The sequence below is a fragment of the Melanerpes formicivorus genome, unplaced genomic scaffold, assembly GCF_026170545.1.
Source record: "Melanerpes formicivorus ecotype bairdi unplaced genomic scaffold, bMelFor1.0.p_v2 SCAF_20, whole genome shotgun sequence".
Taxonomy (NCBI): Eukaryota; Metazoa; Chordata; class Aves; order Piciformes; family Picidae; genus Melanerpes; species Melanerpes formicivorus.
Genome location: NW_027142372.1, coordinates 6210976 through 6227980, shown reverse-complemented (window position 1 = coordinate 6227980; position 17005 = coordinate 6210976). Strand labels below are relative to the sequence as shown.

Genomic DNA, 17005 nt, shown 5'->3' with positions numbered 1-17005 from the left:
AAGCAAGCAATTATGCAAATAAAAAGAAGGAAAACTCTGCAGAGGAAAATATTTCTCTCTTACAAGAATGAAAATGAAAACAGTATTAATCATATGGCTCTGGAGATTTTGGTACTAAGCAGTACTAGTGACAAAAGATAAAAAACAATAATTCAAATGCATTTCAGCTGTCATACATCCATTACTACTCTTTTCTCTCAGATTTTACATGTCTCATTTCAATGAAGTGGGAAAATGGCTTATGAGGAAGGATGGAAGGCAAAGAAAGCAAATGAAATGGAATTGCAACAGGCAGGTAAAAACCACACCATGCTTCAAGCCAAGACAGCTTCTTGAATGGATTTATATTATTGCATAACTGAAGTACTGTGCCAGGATTTTGGATAGATTTGCTGAGGAGTGTATTTCCAAAGCAAAATGGAAAATGCATGGTTACCCAGAAAATATCCTAAGAAATTGTCCTAATTTGCCCATAATAATGTTACCACACTACAGACATTTTTTAAGTGAAAACACATTTTGGTTGGTTGGTTTTTCTTTGTTTGTTTTTAATATACCTCAAAACTTCATGCTTTTCAGCAGACAATTTCCAAAATTAAACCTGACATCAGCAGGCTTGTACATCTCATGGCAATACTTGGTAAAGTGGACTGATGCCTAAGATACCCTTTTGGTTGAGAAAAAGAACATTTTCTTCTAAAGAGTAAAATGATGCACAAGTCAACTGGTAGGATACTTGCAGTCAGTGCAGGAAACATGAGAGGAGCAGTAGAATAATCATCTGAAATGGAGTCAAACTACCCTTAACTAGAGGGAAAGTTAAAAGAGCATCCAGAGGTGGAGGTTCAAACCTGCTTTTGGATGGAGTCGTTGACAAATATACTCCAGTAAAAATGCTATTCTTTTCCTACCAGCTCTTCTGACAATCCTTTTATAGAATTCTACCTTTCCCCTCTTCATCTCCTCAGGCATGTTCTGTCCCAAAATCAAACCAGAAATCAGCCCCACCAGTACACCTAGAGATATGCACCAGTAGTATTCGTTCTGGACATCAAGTCTGTCCCTTGTTCACATCTCAAATTATACTCTCATTACTCTTTTGCTATCTCTTCCCTTTCATTGTATCCATACAGATACACGTGACTGTGCCTATAATCTCCTTCATACACTGCTCTTCAAGTCACACTGTACATTTGGACATCTTCTTTATCCTGCTGGCTTAAGCCCAACCCAGGAGGAGTGGGCTGGAAAAAACCTAGCCCCAGGTGGACAAAGAAACCTGACCCAGATGGGCAGAGAGACCTGGGCCCCTTCCCAGGAGGAGGGGTCCCTGGTTCAAAGTGTATTCCACTCCCACTTCTCCCCACAAGCCTATTTAAGAGGGGCTAATTTCCTACCTCACTCTCTTTCTGCTTTTGCTTTGCTGACATCCTACTGTTGTTGCTGTTAACCATATGGGGCCTGGTCCACACTATTCCAGACTCCTAAGGGAACTGCATCTAAAGAGAATCCATCTTACATACAGAGAATCCTTTGCCAGCTGCATCTGGGTTTGGAAATATATTATTTACTCCTTTTTCTTGTACCTTTGTAACCTTCCTTTTACTCAGATGGCTTTTCTATTTTCTTACCTTTTTTACTTCCAAATCAATTCAAGACTGTTCTTTCATAGTTTTACCTCTCTCTTCCCCTGCATAATTTGTTTTCCCTACCTGGAAAAGGGGTGAGGGGAGGCAACCTAAATCTGTTCCATTTGGGCTTTTGGGCTCTGGGAAAAGATTAAACCACAACATCTCTCTTTAATACACTGCTTGTTGGCCCTGACATGTATGACTTATCCAACAGAAATAGTACAATGGCCTTTCTCAAAACTTACCTGAAATCCACAGTAACCCAATCTGTAAGGTGAGGTATATTTGGAAAACAGCCTGAGTTAAAACTAGAGATTGTCCAATAACAGTTCTTGCAACAGAGAACACAACCACTAATTTAGGATTGTGTCTCTGTTTTATCAAACCCAGTATCTGCTTTACAAAAATATGATTCCCTTCCTACCAAGCTGCTGACTGCTATATTCTGTTTCTTTTCACTGAAACTTAGCACCATGCTGTGTTCTCATGTGGAGATGAAAATTGGAAAACAGGTCTACAGGTTTATTTTGTCATCTTGACAATCTGTTTTTAACTTGTGATATTTTAATCCATTTTCCATACTTTCAACATTATCAACTTCTGACAAACTTTTCTTCACCCATGAAGATAACATCCTCATAAATGACCTTATGCTATGTCTGAGGCTTGGACCATGAATTTATTTCCTTTCATCACTTTGTACTAAAATGGAAGAAAATTAACCCCCCCTGCTTTTTAATTCTCCTTAGGAATAACTGTTTCTTTTCCTGTTATCTATTCATTCTGAACTACAGGTACAGACCTATTATCACTTGCTGATGCCTTTAAGCATAACATTTCACTTCAAATGCATTCCTTAAATCAATGAAAATGAATTAAATTAGTACCTGCAGGCAGAATAAATTAAATAAAATCCACACTAATACAATTCTTACATATTTTTATCTGTGCAAAAACATCAATAGTCTGTCCCTGACACTCAAATAAAGTATTTTATTCCACTCAAATGAAATATCCCTATTTTCATTGTTTTTTCTTTGTAAAATTTAAGGTTTTAGAATTACAATATCCCAAGAGATAAGGTAATCATCTATTTTCCCCACAGTGAAAAGGAAGGCAGAGGATTCTCACTTATATTTTAAAGAATTGCACCACACAAAAAAAAAAAGTGAATCTTTTTTCTCCACCCACAGAATAAAACCAAATCAACTGTGGAAAAAGAGATCTGTGGTGTTTCACACATACATTTCTGCTATAAAAGTGGTGGTTTTAGGAACAAGAAGTTTGAACACATCCTGGTCTCTACTGAAAACATGAGTAAGGATTTGAAATTGTGATAGTAATCCATAAGAAGCAAGGCTGAGCAAACACATTTAAAATTAGATACTGAATATTCAGTAACAGGGCATCCCTCTCACTTCCTCCGTACTATCTATAGGCAAGAGGGGTTATGCATCTCCCAGGATTCTCTTTTCCTTTGAAAAATAAGGAAAGATAGAGCATACAGAACAAAACTAAGAAAACCTTTCAGACTTGCTTTCCTTTGCTTCTTTCTGCCTAAAGTGTACCTAACTATCTTATTCAGCCCAAGCACCTCATAATTTTTCATGCAGTAACAAAGTGCATTCCAGATGAGGCACAGAGGCAAAGCAATTTGCCAAAGCTGGTCACAAGCCCCCATGCCATAAGCAACCATCTCCTGGCTTTGCAACAGCTAAGATCTCAGTGCATTTTTCAAATGTTCAGTTTCACTCTAGAAGAGCTAATGTTGCCTATGAAAGAACTTACATCATAGTGTGGGGAATCTGCTGAGCAACTCAGTTGATGACAGCTCTCCAGAGTCCACTGATAACATGACTGCAGACAGCAAGAAACATCACTCTGGGGTAGTGAAAAAAAATCAGAAAAATCATCCTGCCCAAATTGGTATCACATGTTCACTGGCAAACCCCAAATCAAAGCTCACACCTTTAAGGCCTTGCTTTTGAATATAAAGATGACTGTGTTCGTAGCAAAATATTTCCTGAATTTCAGTGGTCATCACCTTTTCAAAGATCTGTGGAAGCACCTACTAATTCCAGATGATGTCACATGTAGAAAGTGAGTGAGCATGCTTTTTTCCCTAGGATTTGAACAGATTAAAAATTATTTCCTCTGATTTTTTAATTAGAATTGCCCACTCCCCAGCAGATGGAAGGACACTGCCTGCAGGAGCTTTTTTGTTGGCTAAAAATTTGGTTTATATAATCAGCATGGTAATTAGTGAGCTCTTTGCTATTAAAAGGAGCTCATTACTGCTATATTTTGCTGATTGATCCATACTCATAAGCAATTTAAAAATGTAGAAAGCATTTTGTGAACCACTTAAAATAAAACCTTCAATATGAATATTCAGAAAATGTAACTGACAGCTGTCTGTGACTAAACTCCAATCCCTAATTCTATAGCAGTTAGAGCAAATCTACATGGAACTGGGAAATGAAAATAATTACCTGAAGTCATGTATTGTTCTCCACTACTTCTCAGATTTCTTTGCCCATTAGATCAAGTAAATACCTCATATTCTGTGACACTTTCACTGGTGATCTTGCCATCAGACCAAGTAAGAACTTTGCAAAGCAAATCACCTTTACTGAAAATTAATGATGGATCTGAAGCCATTATAGAATGAGTTACTTTCAAATTTGTTCTCTCTGCCAAGTTTTCTCATGCTTCAGAAAGAACTGATAAATTATCCAACAATTTAATATTGAAATGCAATGAGAAGGGAGAAGAATGAAGGACAGATGACTAGAGGGTGGACACACATCAACTGTTCAAAGAATTTCCCTTATTCACGGAAATCTCAAGCAAAATTCTGCCTCCAATTAAATCAACAATGCCAGTAGTTCTGCAGTGACCTACTGTCTTGAACTCCATCTTCTAGTGCTCCCAAAAAGCAGTCTGCTCCTTTCTTCCTGACCAGGTCAGGTGCCAGTTAATTTCCTAGCTAGATGTGGCCCTGAGGTGGATTCCATTCTTTTAAGGCATAAAAAACCACAAATTGTTTCTTCCATCACCACAGCATTCTAGTGTGGTGTTTATAGCATGCACCAGAGCACCAAATCTTTTCACAAAATCAAAGGACATCACTACTATCTGAAATGGATGCTTCTGAAAAGGATCAAAAGTAACTACGGCTGGCCCAAATTGCCTGCTGTTAAAATAAAAAGCATACTTCAGTAAGAGCTGTGTCAGTCTCTAAAATCATGCAGCATGGTCACACAGTGCTTAAGATAGGAAGAGAATAGGCATTTCTGCTCTTTCATGAGAATCAAGGTAGGTCCCTGTCTTGGAGGGCATGAAGACAACCATATTACTGTTCATATACTTCTGGGCTTTTTATCCAGACACGTGATTTCCAGGACTTATTCAGGTAACTTTCATTCTACGTTCCCACAGACACACTCTCCTGCCAGCATTAACACTACCAATGTGCTGTTTCAGACCAATTCCTTTAAGATAATGAATGTCAATATTTAAAGGTCTATTTCCGTACTTGGTTCCTTCCCATTTTCATATTTTCAGGAGGAAAGGATTATGCTATTTCAGCCTTTGCTCTTGTTTTGGTTTTTGGGTTTTTTTGGGGGTTTTTTTTAGTGCATTAAGTAGTTTCAGTTCTTTTCCTTCCATAAAAATGAGTGCTTATAACATTCATTTGCTTTAAGAAATTTATTTTCACTTTCAAGCTGCGGAAACAACTCCTACTGCATATTATTTTTGTCCTTCTTGGAGATGGGTGATTTATTTTTAATTGCTTCTTTAGGTCAGGATACTGCTTACCAGTGTGCCTACATTTACTGTGTTCATTAATTTAAGCTTTTTTAAAAAAGTAATATGTCAAACAACTTTTTTCTCCTGGAAATGGAAGTCATGGAACAGAGAGAGATCAATTATTAATCAGCATTAACCCACAGTAAAAAAACCCAAGAAGCATCTTACAGACTTGAGTGCTCTTGAGTGAAGGAATTTGTACCAGATCATATTTTTCCAGCAGAAATATTCTGAGAAAATTAAAGCCAGAGCTACTACAGTCCTTTGTTTTTATTTCAAGGCAAAATCCCTCCACATTTAAAATTGGAAAATAAATAAATAAACACAAACAAACCAAACAAACCTGCAAAAACCAAGGACAAATGAGAAAGAGAACAAACTCTAAGCTTACACAAAGATGTACATGAAAACATAAAACACAGCCAGTTCTTTCATATATTAAACTCCAGTTAATCCAAATCCAGCCAGCCACCCCCCTCAAAGTAAATAAATTGATATATTAATGGAACTACAAGATCCTAAACTCAAGAGAATAAATTATATCATCTACAGATTTCAGTAGATGCAAGTAAATACACCCTTTGTTATGTCCTGCATTGTAGTGTAACGAAGATGAAAACATACATGCAAAAACCCAAGAAAAGCATCCACTGCTTCTCAATCCTACATATCTATTACACAAATCACAGAAGAGCTCATAAACATCCATAAACCAATTTATAGCCTCTTTTGCTAAGAAATGGCACACTGGAAAAAGCCTGTCCAGAACTGCCTTGAAAATGATCATGGATTCACTATGTTTTATGGAAAGCATAAAACTAGCTTTTAACTCTAATTAATAACACACCTTAGTCTTTTTACCCTGTATTTGGGAAAACAAATTTGGACGTAACATCATAACCATCGCGCTGCCACTGAACTTTCTCCCAGAGAACAAAGTAAGTATGCAGGTAAGAGTGCATCCATTGCCAGCAATAACAAATAACAGTATAACAAACAACAACTGGGAATTAAACTCTCCTAACAGCTTAATTCTTACTTTGCAGAATATTCAAAACCAGATACACTGATATTCATCAAACTCTGAGTGGAGCAAACGTGTGCACACCTCTGCACCCAGCTCCCAGCCCAGGGCAGCACCCAGCACAGCAGCTCATCCCCGAGAGCAGGCTCTGCGGCACATCAGGTGCCCCGGAAAGCATGCACAAACCATGCTGAAATTTTTCTGAGAAAGATCATCTTTGAAGTACAGTATCAAACCTAGAAATGCAGTGACTTGTAATCCTGGAATATGCTGCTGAGCACCAGTCCTTTCCCATCACTTCAATTTCCCCAAGATCTGCTTCAGTTTAGATCAGTCAGTCCTCATCTATCTACTGTTATTAGTTTTTAAACTGTAATAACTCAGGAAAAGTAGTGGGAGTTTGCTTGTTTGTTTGAAGCAAAGGCAAGGCTATAATGGAATCAGGGTGCCTGAATTTCCATGTAATCAGAATTAATTTCCTCTCTCCCTTGTCCAGTTCTCTTCCTGCCCTTCAGTCATTTTGATGCTATAGATGGTTTTCAACTGGACAAGTTGTACATTCTTATTTTTCCAATAAATATGATCAAGCAAGGATTAACATTTTTATTCCACTTTATCAGACTCTCTTACAATCTTTTTTTCTTTTTCACTGCCTGTTTTAACTGCTGTTTGGTTAGTAACAGGCAAGTTCCTTCCTTAGAAAATGTCACTCATGAACTTTCATCACTGTATGAACCAAGTGTCTGAATATGAACCACTCTGCGAAACCCATGGGCCTAGGCCTGTACTAATACTCCTGTGACCTGCTATGGGCTGTACTAGGAAAGAAGAAGGATACATGGTAAGAAACCTAGATGACAGGAACAGAGAGGAAATCATCAGTGTAAGAAAAAGCAAAGCTGAGAACATGTGAAATGCATTTTCCTGGAACCACTATTTTCAAGAATTGAAAGCAGAATTTGAGACCACAGACTGCAACGAGACAGTCAGCTGAAGACTCCTGCTGCTCTGGGAATGACACGCAGGTCACTCTTCAAAGATGGCAGGGAGAAGTATGTCAGTCTAGCTAATAAAAAGAGATTAAAGAAAAAGTCAGTAAATGAGAAGATTTCCATAAGTCTACACAAAGGAATCAATCAGAAGAAAACATCGCAAAAACTGGCTCTCTCCCAAGTACCACGTTTACTTTGGGCCAGAGGTTTTAGTTTTTTAATAACTCATTTATTCATCACTCCAGACTAAAGTGACTTACATTACCAAATGAGTCTAGTCAGCTGAACTGACTTTCTGTCAAAGAGTTTTTATCCCATAGACCTGACCTTGTGGACAGATGTCAGTCTGTACCAACAGGCTGAGCATCAGAGCTGTCCCCAGTGTGGCTGAAGAAGACAGCACTAATGTGCCCACCAGGAATTGTGACTTACTTTGGGAAGGTATTCCAGTATGGCAATGGGGTCAGTTTTCCTGGAAAGACAAACCCAAGAAAACCATTTCAATGAGGCTCATGTTACCTTTAAAGAATCATACAGCACCTCCCTGTCCCCATTTCAAAAAAAGGTCTATACTTCCAGGATTCCTAGAGTAAAATTCTGAAAATAGCATCTTAGAATTTCTGGTTTTTCCTGTAACCAGCATCCTCACACATATTTGTTGTGCCTGGCAAAACATTTGCTAAAGGGAGCCCAGTCAGAATAAAAGGCACTATTTTAAATTTAGATAAGGAATAAATTATTGCTAGTCCTGCTACATTATGTCCATGCTGTTCTTTTCATGCTATTCTTGATAATAAAGAAGGCATTACTAATTTTGAAGATTTTATATGGGGGGAATGAAGGTGCCCCACATAAGCTAATGATGGCAAAAGGACCTATCCATTTGGGATTAGTGGAACTGAGAGCATTAACTCTATGCTGCTTTCATTCTGAACTATAAGCTGCCTGCCAACATTTCACCTGCTCCTTTTGGCACCTCATACTCCTAATTTTCAAGACAGCTAGCAATGTATTTCTTTGGAAACACAACACAGCTTGTATCATCTGATTTTGAAGACACCATTGTACTTACCCTGCATAGAAAAAAGGAAAAACAGGCTCATGATAGATTACTAACATTTCTCTTATATTTTATTACCCATTTTAAATAGCATGGCAGCTTCCAAGTGTGTTAGCCTTGTTTTAAGGAAGCCAGCAACTTCTTGCAGGGGAAGGCCATGATAAAGAATTAGTGACATGCCTTAGTGAAGCATACTTTGGAAACTAGACCTTCAGTACACACGTGAAAATTTCAGACTACTCTAGAACATATTTGTCTACATCACAATGGCATAACAAAATTTCCCACTGAACAACTTAACTGCAGTAAATAAACCTGTTTCAAAAGAAAGAAAAACAAAAGATGTCATAGCAGCATACAAAGAGAAACAATGTGAATGGAAAGCTGGCACAAGACCTCCTTTTTTTTTAGCTAGTACAATCAGTATTTAATGTTAATAGTTCATCTTTTTGTATGACAAACACAGTTAGAACTGATAATAACAGAGACTCCAATAATATGGAACAAAACTATAGGCATTAATTTACATAAACACTGCAAACTTTATCCTTTTTCACATCCCTTCATAGACAGCCCCCCAGTGACAAAGGAGGTACTTTCTACTTGCATGGGCATGCAGTGGTAGAATAGAATAGAATAGAATATGTATTTGTAATATTTATATATAATTAATTAATTATAATTAATTTATAATCAATATATATAATCAGTATTTACTGTACCTAGTGAAAAAACTCAGGTGTCATAGTATCTCACTTAATAGACACATTGCATGGTTAGACTTGGACCACCCACCACATCATTAGATCTTCTCCCTTCTGCTGTCACTTTCTATAACAGATCTGTACTTTCTGGTAGAAATTTTTGTCATGAATCTCTAAATGACCTCTATAACCTTGTACTTTATACTACTAAACATTATCTTAACTTTAAAAGCTTTCTAATTCTTTCCATATTATATTCTGAGTTTTTCCCTGGTAGAGAATGCTTCATAGGTTTGCCTCAGGAGATTTCATTAGTATATGTCTGCTTCTTGCATCAAAGGTCACTAAAAATAAGACAACATTAAATATAACCAATGTTAAAAACTTAGAGGAATTCCACTGGGAACCATTAGCTTCAGTAGCATGATTATTCTCCTAACTATATATAAAGAAACAGGAAAAGGCTCTTATTTATCATTTCTACATGGAAGGACAGAAAATAAAGGCATCACATGAAAAACAAGCAGATAACTGGGGAAAAATTGCCTTTTGCATTATAGGCAGGTTTCCACAAGCTACTATTGAAGCAATGCTTGGTAACAGCGACAAGACCATTTAGATTATTAAGACTACAGTGTACAATTAGCTCAATTCAGGCACACACTATGTACATATTGTTCCCAGTTCCCTGAGGCACACAAAGATCAATACCATAGCTTGAGACCAGGGTCAGTTTTTTTTTCTTTCCTCAGCATAGTATTTTTAAACTAGATGCTCCTTGCAGTAACAGATCTGCAGCAATCCACTGGAAACCAAGGGAGATAGCTATGTTGTAAACCAGTTACAATTTCTTTTACAATCAAGTCCTACAATTCAACCTAAGCATTTTGATGAGAAAAGGCTACAGGCAAGCTTCCTATTATTGGGGGGGGGGAAGCTATGACATGGGGACACTTCTATTGCATTACCTCTTAATGGTATAGCTCTTTATTGCCAACAGCTCCAAGTATTATAAAAAGCTCTTACTTTGCCATTAACTGATTCATGCTAGTTTTAAGCTGGTTAGAAGCTAAGGTCCAGCAACCCTGCATTAAGGAAGAAATTACAGGAGACTAATGACAACCCAGACCTGTACTATATACTGAGAAAAAGTTATTTTCTTTGTCACTTTCTATGTTGTCCTTCCTATTCTGTCACTTCATCCAAGACAGGTTTCACAGTATGCAGACAGACAAATATAGATATGTACCAACAGGCGAGGGGTTTTGGGGCCTGCATGAAGCAGCATACTTAGCACTGGTGCTACTATTCCCTTTCTTATGCTTAAGGCTCTCTGAAATGTTACAAATGCTCTATTTTTCTAACATTTACGCTTAATTGTGCACAATGAGAGATTTGTCAGGAATGACAGAAGAATGAGTTGGTCCAAAGGGAGTTTGCCTGCTTCTTTGAAAAGCTTCTCAATTTTTAGTCAATGGTGGTCATGAAGTCACAAAGAGTTTGGGTTTGTTTCTATACATATGCAGGTATCAAAAAACCCCAAAGAATATGTAACAGAGAAGGCCACCTCTGCATCAAATGTACACCCTTCAAGAGGTAAAATCGTCAGAGATTTTTCAGGGAACATGAAGAGAGAAAGCAAGAGAAAGGGAAAAAAAGACTCTTCCTCAAACTGGTCTTTGTACTAGCTGTCCTTGATGATGCTCCAGGCAACTTCATTTAGCCTTTGGCTGATGCCTTACTGAGCAGCCTTTGATGTTGGCCCAGGCAACTACCATCTAACCTTTGGCTTCTGCTTGCTTGGACACCTTTTGTTGTCATTTTCCATTTGCATGATCAGATCTTATCAATTTCACATATATATGGCTCTTTTTGTCCATTGGGACAATTATGCACATCTTAGACATAATCTTAGGTGTGGTCTTTTTATTTAATCACATTGATGGTTTTGTTTTCTTTCCTCACTGTAACAGACACAGAACATCCCACTCTTCCTGCCCAGTGCAATACCTCATCTTCTGTTGTTTTGGGGTTTCTTTGGGCAGGGAGGAGAAATATGCTTTCTTTGTATTTATCTCACTTTATACTTGAAACACTGAGTATGTATGCCAGAGACAGATATTCCATGCCCTGCCTTATCAAGCAGGGATGCAAGAGATTTAGAATAAGATTGCTGCTAAAGCTGTGAGTTCTTGCCTATTACTCCTGTATTAACAGCAAAAGGAGCAAAAAGCTGCTATCAGATTTGTTCTTTGCTCATGATACTTCAACTTATTTCTTCCTTGACTGGGAAGAGGTCACCCTGGAGGCGTTCAAAAAAGGACTGGATGTGGCACTTGGAGCCACGGTTTAGTTAGTCATGAGGTGTTAGGTATTGAGTAATAGGTCGGACTTGATGATCTGAGGTCTTTTCCAAGCTGGCTGATTAGACTGTTTGGATGATATTCCACCAGAATGTCTAAACACTTCCAAGAAAACAGCTTTACCTCACTCATTAGTAAATGCACTAACCTGAAAGTCTGACCATTACAGTCAGAGAGTCACTTTAGTTGGAAGGGACCTTTTTTAATCATCTAATTCAAAGCCCCTGACTCAAGCAGGGTCAGCAAGAGCAGGCTTTCCAGGACTGTGTTCAACTGAGATTAGAGTATCTCCACCGACGGAGGCTACACAACCTCTCTGAGCAACGTGTACCTGCATACAGCTAGACCATGTTACATCATCTGCACTTTCCTATCTTCCAGACCTGAGACCACACAACGTGACTAGAAGCAGAGCGAAGGGGCCACATGGAATTTGTTTTCAGTCATTCTCTATAGCACAGCACGGAAATCTTCGTCTTCCAGCATGATGAAGCAGGGCATACCTGCTTTACTAACAGTGCTCCACAAAGGAAGTTTGGCGGTGTGGTCTTACTCGGGAAGAAACTAAATGATCATCTGTGCAAAACCAAAGAACAAATGCAAACACTGAAGTCTCAACTTTAGTAGCAATGACTTTTTAGAGCACAAAAGTAATGCAAGATAGCAAAGAACTTAATGAAAACTAACTCTCTGGTAAGATCAAACTGCCTGAGGGAACCAGTATTTTAGCAAAAAACCAGTCAAGTTCTGTAGTTACTATCTGAAGAAAACAGAAACATAAGAATAAAATATTACGTAAAGAAAGGCACTGAAGCACCACTGCACATGCCCAAAACCATTATAACAAAACATTGCAACTACTTGGTAGCACTGCAACCCTAACCTCTTACAGCTATTCTATTAATGCAAATGAACTTTTAACTTGTTTTAAAATGACAGGAACATTAAGCAGTATAAATTTTCATGAAGCTAACACTCCTGTGAATGCATAAAAACAATCAGAGAGGTCTGTTTAGATGGTTTACAGAATAGTATATTGGCATTTACTTTTCAGATTCAGCTGGAACTCACTTGCTCAATATTGATGCTCAGGAACGTAAATGTAAGAGCAGATCTCCAAGAAACACCTACACACTGGAAGATGCTTAGTAATTTTAAAACCAAAATTACTCGGGTTTGGAATCTGATAACAGAATGTGGTGCTTCTTTTGATGAAACATTTGCATGTTTCTGACCACACTGTGAAATCAGTCTCTTTTAAAAATTTACAACCATGTTTTCCCCAAAATTCATGGCTACCTTATTTAGTCAGAAGTCTTTGGAAACATCAATTATATTTTACCAAACATCTCTGGGAACAGCACTCAATCAGAAAAATTGTTTGAGATGAGGCCATGGCTGCTTCATCGCAAACAGCTGAGCTGGGCTGGCAAATTAAAAAGTAACATCACTGTCAAAACTCAGAATCATTAAAAAAAAAACCCAACAACAAAACAAACCACAACATGAAAAACACCCCAAAACCCACAGCAAATCCTTCTATGAATACTGGCTTAGATCCTCAGTCTCATGCTGAAGCATACAGAATGCTTCTGATGACCCTAGCAAAAGCTCCTCCTGCCCTGCTAGAACTTGTTTCATTCTATCAGGTCTTTAGCATAGCCATGGTGATTTTGGAATCTGTTAAAGAATAGAAAATAAGATTGGTTTTCTGTAGCTCTTTTAAGTTAAATAATGTTTGTAAACCTTGTGCTGTTAAAACACGTCTTCCAAGTTTTCTCTCCCCCTGCTTGAATGTTGTTGTTTTTCCACTATTATATTGATTTATAGCCTTGTTAGTTAGTTTCTACAAATTATCTTTCCTCTAGAATATTTTTATGGTATCTTATAATTACCACATCACAACTAAATACAGTTACCAGCAGTACAGTGTGCTAAGTTGAGTAAATCATTATCTACCCAGGCTTAGATGTCACAAACTTGCTGGGAAAGAAATAAATTATAGATCAATACTATTGGAACGGGAATGATCCATCCCACTTAATTAGAACTACCATATTTCAAACAACAGTTAAAAAGATTCTGTGAATTGCTTATTAAAAAGCCAAACCCCTAAGTAAGTCTTAATAAGCACAGCTCCTAAACTACTATTCCACAGAGACAGGTTCTTTTAATGCACAATCATAAAATCATTAAGTAGCAATATCATTAGCAACAGTGGAATTCCAAGACAATAGCTCCTTAAACAGGTAGTAGGAAACACTAAAGCCCTACAACCTCATACAAAAGGACTGAGACCTGGGGCTCTTTAGCCTGGGAAAGAAGGCTGAGAGGACTTCTTATCTATGCTTATAAATATCTGAAGGTCATAAAGATGGGGCTGGGCACTTTTCAGTGGTGCCCAGTGATTGGACAAAGGGCAATGGGCACAAACTAGAACACAGGAAGTTCCACCTCAACATTAGCAGACACTGCTCTACTGTGAGGGTGACAGAACACTGGAACAGGCTTCCCAGAGAGGTTGTGGAGTCTCCTCTCAAAATATGCCTAGACGGGCTCCTGTGCAAACTGATCTAGGCAAACATACTTTAGCAGTGGGGTTGGACTAGATGATCTCCAGAGGGCCCTTCCAACTCCACCATTCTTGATTCTGTGACTGGGATGACAAGTCACCCCAAAAAGTGTTCTGGGTGAAGAATATATTCTAAACTGAGTGGTTACTATAGAGAACTGGAACCTTGCCCAGAGGAAGGACTTCATTAGAGAGCTGGGCTGGCACTTCCACTGAGAGCCCAAGACACTTGTTTTGTTTAACAGTGCCACTGCCTGACCAGAAGCCTACTTGTACAAGACTGCAGCTCTGCAGGCAGCCAGCAGTTTCCCTGTTGCAAAGGCAAGGAAAGACTACTATGGCATTATGCCTTGTCTCTTAGAGGTGTTGCCCTTTCTCAGTGTGAATGACCTGTAGCTGCCAAGATTCATTTTATGAATTGAACTACCACCTCTAGAACAGCTCCTGGGAGTGGATTCGGTTTTAATTTGCTTGGAGAATGTCATTTGCTGCTTGTTGCATGGGGAAGGAGCTGACGGCAGCATTGTTTTGTTTCACATTAATTTTCAGCCAAGTCCAAAGGGTGAAATCACACATATTATCTAATTAAAGAAACCAAACACACCAGTTATTTGATGCTTCTGTCTTGCATACTGCTGGCAATTCATCTTAGAAGATGTACTTTTGAACACCAAAAACCAATTTTATTTCCATTTGAGAAGCTCCAGAGAGGAGTATCAGCAGCCATTCTAGGACTACCCTGAGAAGTCAAGCTAGATCTATTGCCATCAGGCTAGCTAGATGCATTCTTAAGAGAAGCAATATTTAAATCTTCCAAAATATTTTCATCAGTATCAATCTTTAACTTGCCTGTGTCAACACAGGGACAAGCAGTGTGCACAGCCACAATAATAATACAAAAATAAATTTTAAATAAATCCTTAAAAATAGAGCTTTCTGTTCAGCTCTTTGCTACTGAAAAATAGAACAGGAATCTCTGGAAAATGATCCATTCTATCTTCAGGAAAGCAAGTTTTTAAATTCTTAGTAAATAATCAAAATACTTTATGGATATCCAGTAAGGAGTGACACATCTTCCATGTCTAGGAAAGCGTAGGAGAGGAGAGGGTGTTTGGGTTCTTATCGAAAGGTGTAACAATACACAAGCTGCACCACTGACACAGCTGAATTAAACTGATCTGAGTAAAGACAAAAATGGGACTCCAGTATTTGCATCTTTGCCCATGTTTGTAATTGAAAACTGAAGAAATATATTTTTGGCAATGACTACATCTGCTGTGTTCCTTTAGCCCTCAGTCACTAATGATAAGAATGAGTCTCTGGGGAACTATTTGACTTCCCCAGCAGTCTCAGCTCCAAACAACACGCTGACAAGCAATGGAAAACACTGAAACGGTGGCAGCTGCAGTCTGCCCACAGAAATGTGGTTATGAACCTAACAAGTGCTTTGCATTTTTAAACTTCATGTAAAATCTCTCACTTAGTGATTTCCTATGACAAGCAGAAAAAAATGCACTTTTTTTCTCACATTGCAACTGATCTAGCAGGACTATGAAAAATTGGACAAGCTAAGAAAAGAAACAAGCAAAAATGGAGCAAAAATCACACACTGTACAAGGAATAGAAGAAATGGTAAAGGACATATGTTATCCCAGAAGCAGCACAATTTTCTTTCAAGGAATGTTTCTTAATAGTATTTATCACTTCCTAGTCATGTCAGAAGAGTAGCAGGGAAAGGAAGCCCTGCAAGTGTGTTGGGGTCACATTGCTTTAAATGAGTCTCTGTCCTGGAGAAAAGTTACAGGTAAACAAAAAAATTAACAAGCAAAACAATTTACATGAATAGATGTCCCTGGAGTACCAAACCAAACACTGACTCTGGAGGTAACAGCACAAACGAGCCAGCAACAAGTCCCTCGACCAGTCCCAGACCTGGCAGGAGGCAAGCACAGGTGGGATAAACCCCATCCCCACCCCATCCTCTAACTATACTAGAGAGGATGCCAGAGATGTGGACCCAGCAACTCATGAAGGAGCAGGTGGTGAAACTCATACCTGGAACACTTAAGTAAGCAATAATACTTTCAGACAGCAGCTTCTGAAAAGAAAGTAACTTTCACATATTTGGGCTAATGCAATCCAGAATTTGTTTCCTAACATTGCCTACAACTCAGAAAGATCAAGGCCCTTTTATGCCTGGCAATGCACAGAGTTGATGAAAGTACTCTTCACCCTTGAAGTTTAATCGCTGAAGTGTGAAAGGCAGCCACGCTTCTAGAGTGGAAAAAGGTACCTTGAAAAAAAATGTGTGGAAGAGGAATAGTTAAGAACAGAGCAAGGAGTTAAGCAGAATTACTAAGAGATAGACAGTACCACCTTGGCATGGGAGAACGCTGTGCTTGCCTCTGCTCACCTGCGTGGCTCACCCCATCACAGCCACAGAAGGCTTGTTGCTTATCACAGCCCAGGACACCCACTGCGTCACCTACATGCCGTATTCCCCACTCCACAAACTCCCCCAGACCCAGCCTGATATGATTTCAAGATTCCATTTCGCTGCACTGAGCCGGGGTGTTCCCGACCACTCCTCCAGAGCCCTGGGGTTGCTGCATCTGGCCCCTCCCGCCATGACAGCGGTTGCTTAAGGAGGCTCAAGGGCTGCTCCAGCCCAGGATCTCCTTCTTTCCGCTAAACAGCTGCAGCCACAGCCGGACCAGGATCTCCCCGCGCTCCCCAGGAACGGGAAACCAGCAACTGCCACGGCCGCAACGGCAGCTCCCGCATGCAAACACCGGTAGGAACAGCGCCGCACTCCCGTCGTGACGCCAGAGGTGCCGCCCAACGGC

General features: G+C 39.0%; 1 long non-coding RNA gene across 1 annotated transcript; it reads right to left on the bottom strand.

Annotated features, from left to right (window-relative positions):
* Positions 1–5266: 5266 nt before the first annotated feature.
* Positions 5267–16959, bottom strand: LOC137447410 (uncharacterized). Its single transcript, XR_010988862.1, has 3 exons — positions 16573–16959; positions 7893–7932; positions 5267–7534 (listed from the first exon to the last, which is right to left on the bottom strand). It is a non-coding gene; the product is annotated as an uncharacterized lncRNA (long non-coding RNA).
* Positions 16960–17005: the final 46 nt, after the last annotated feature.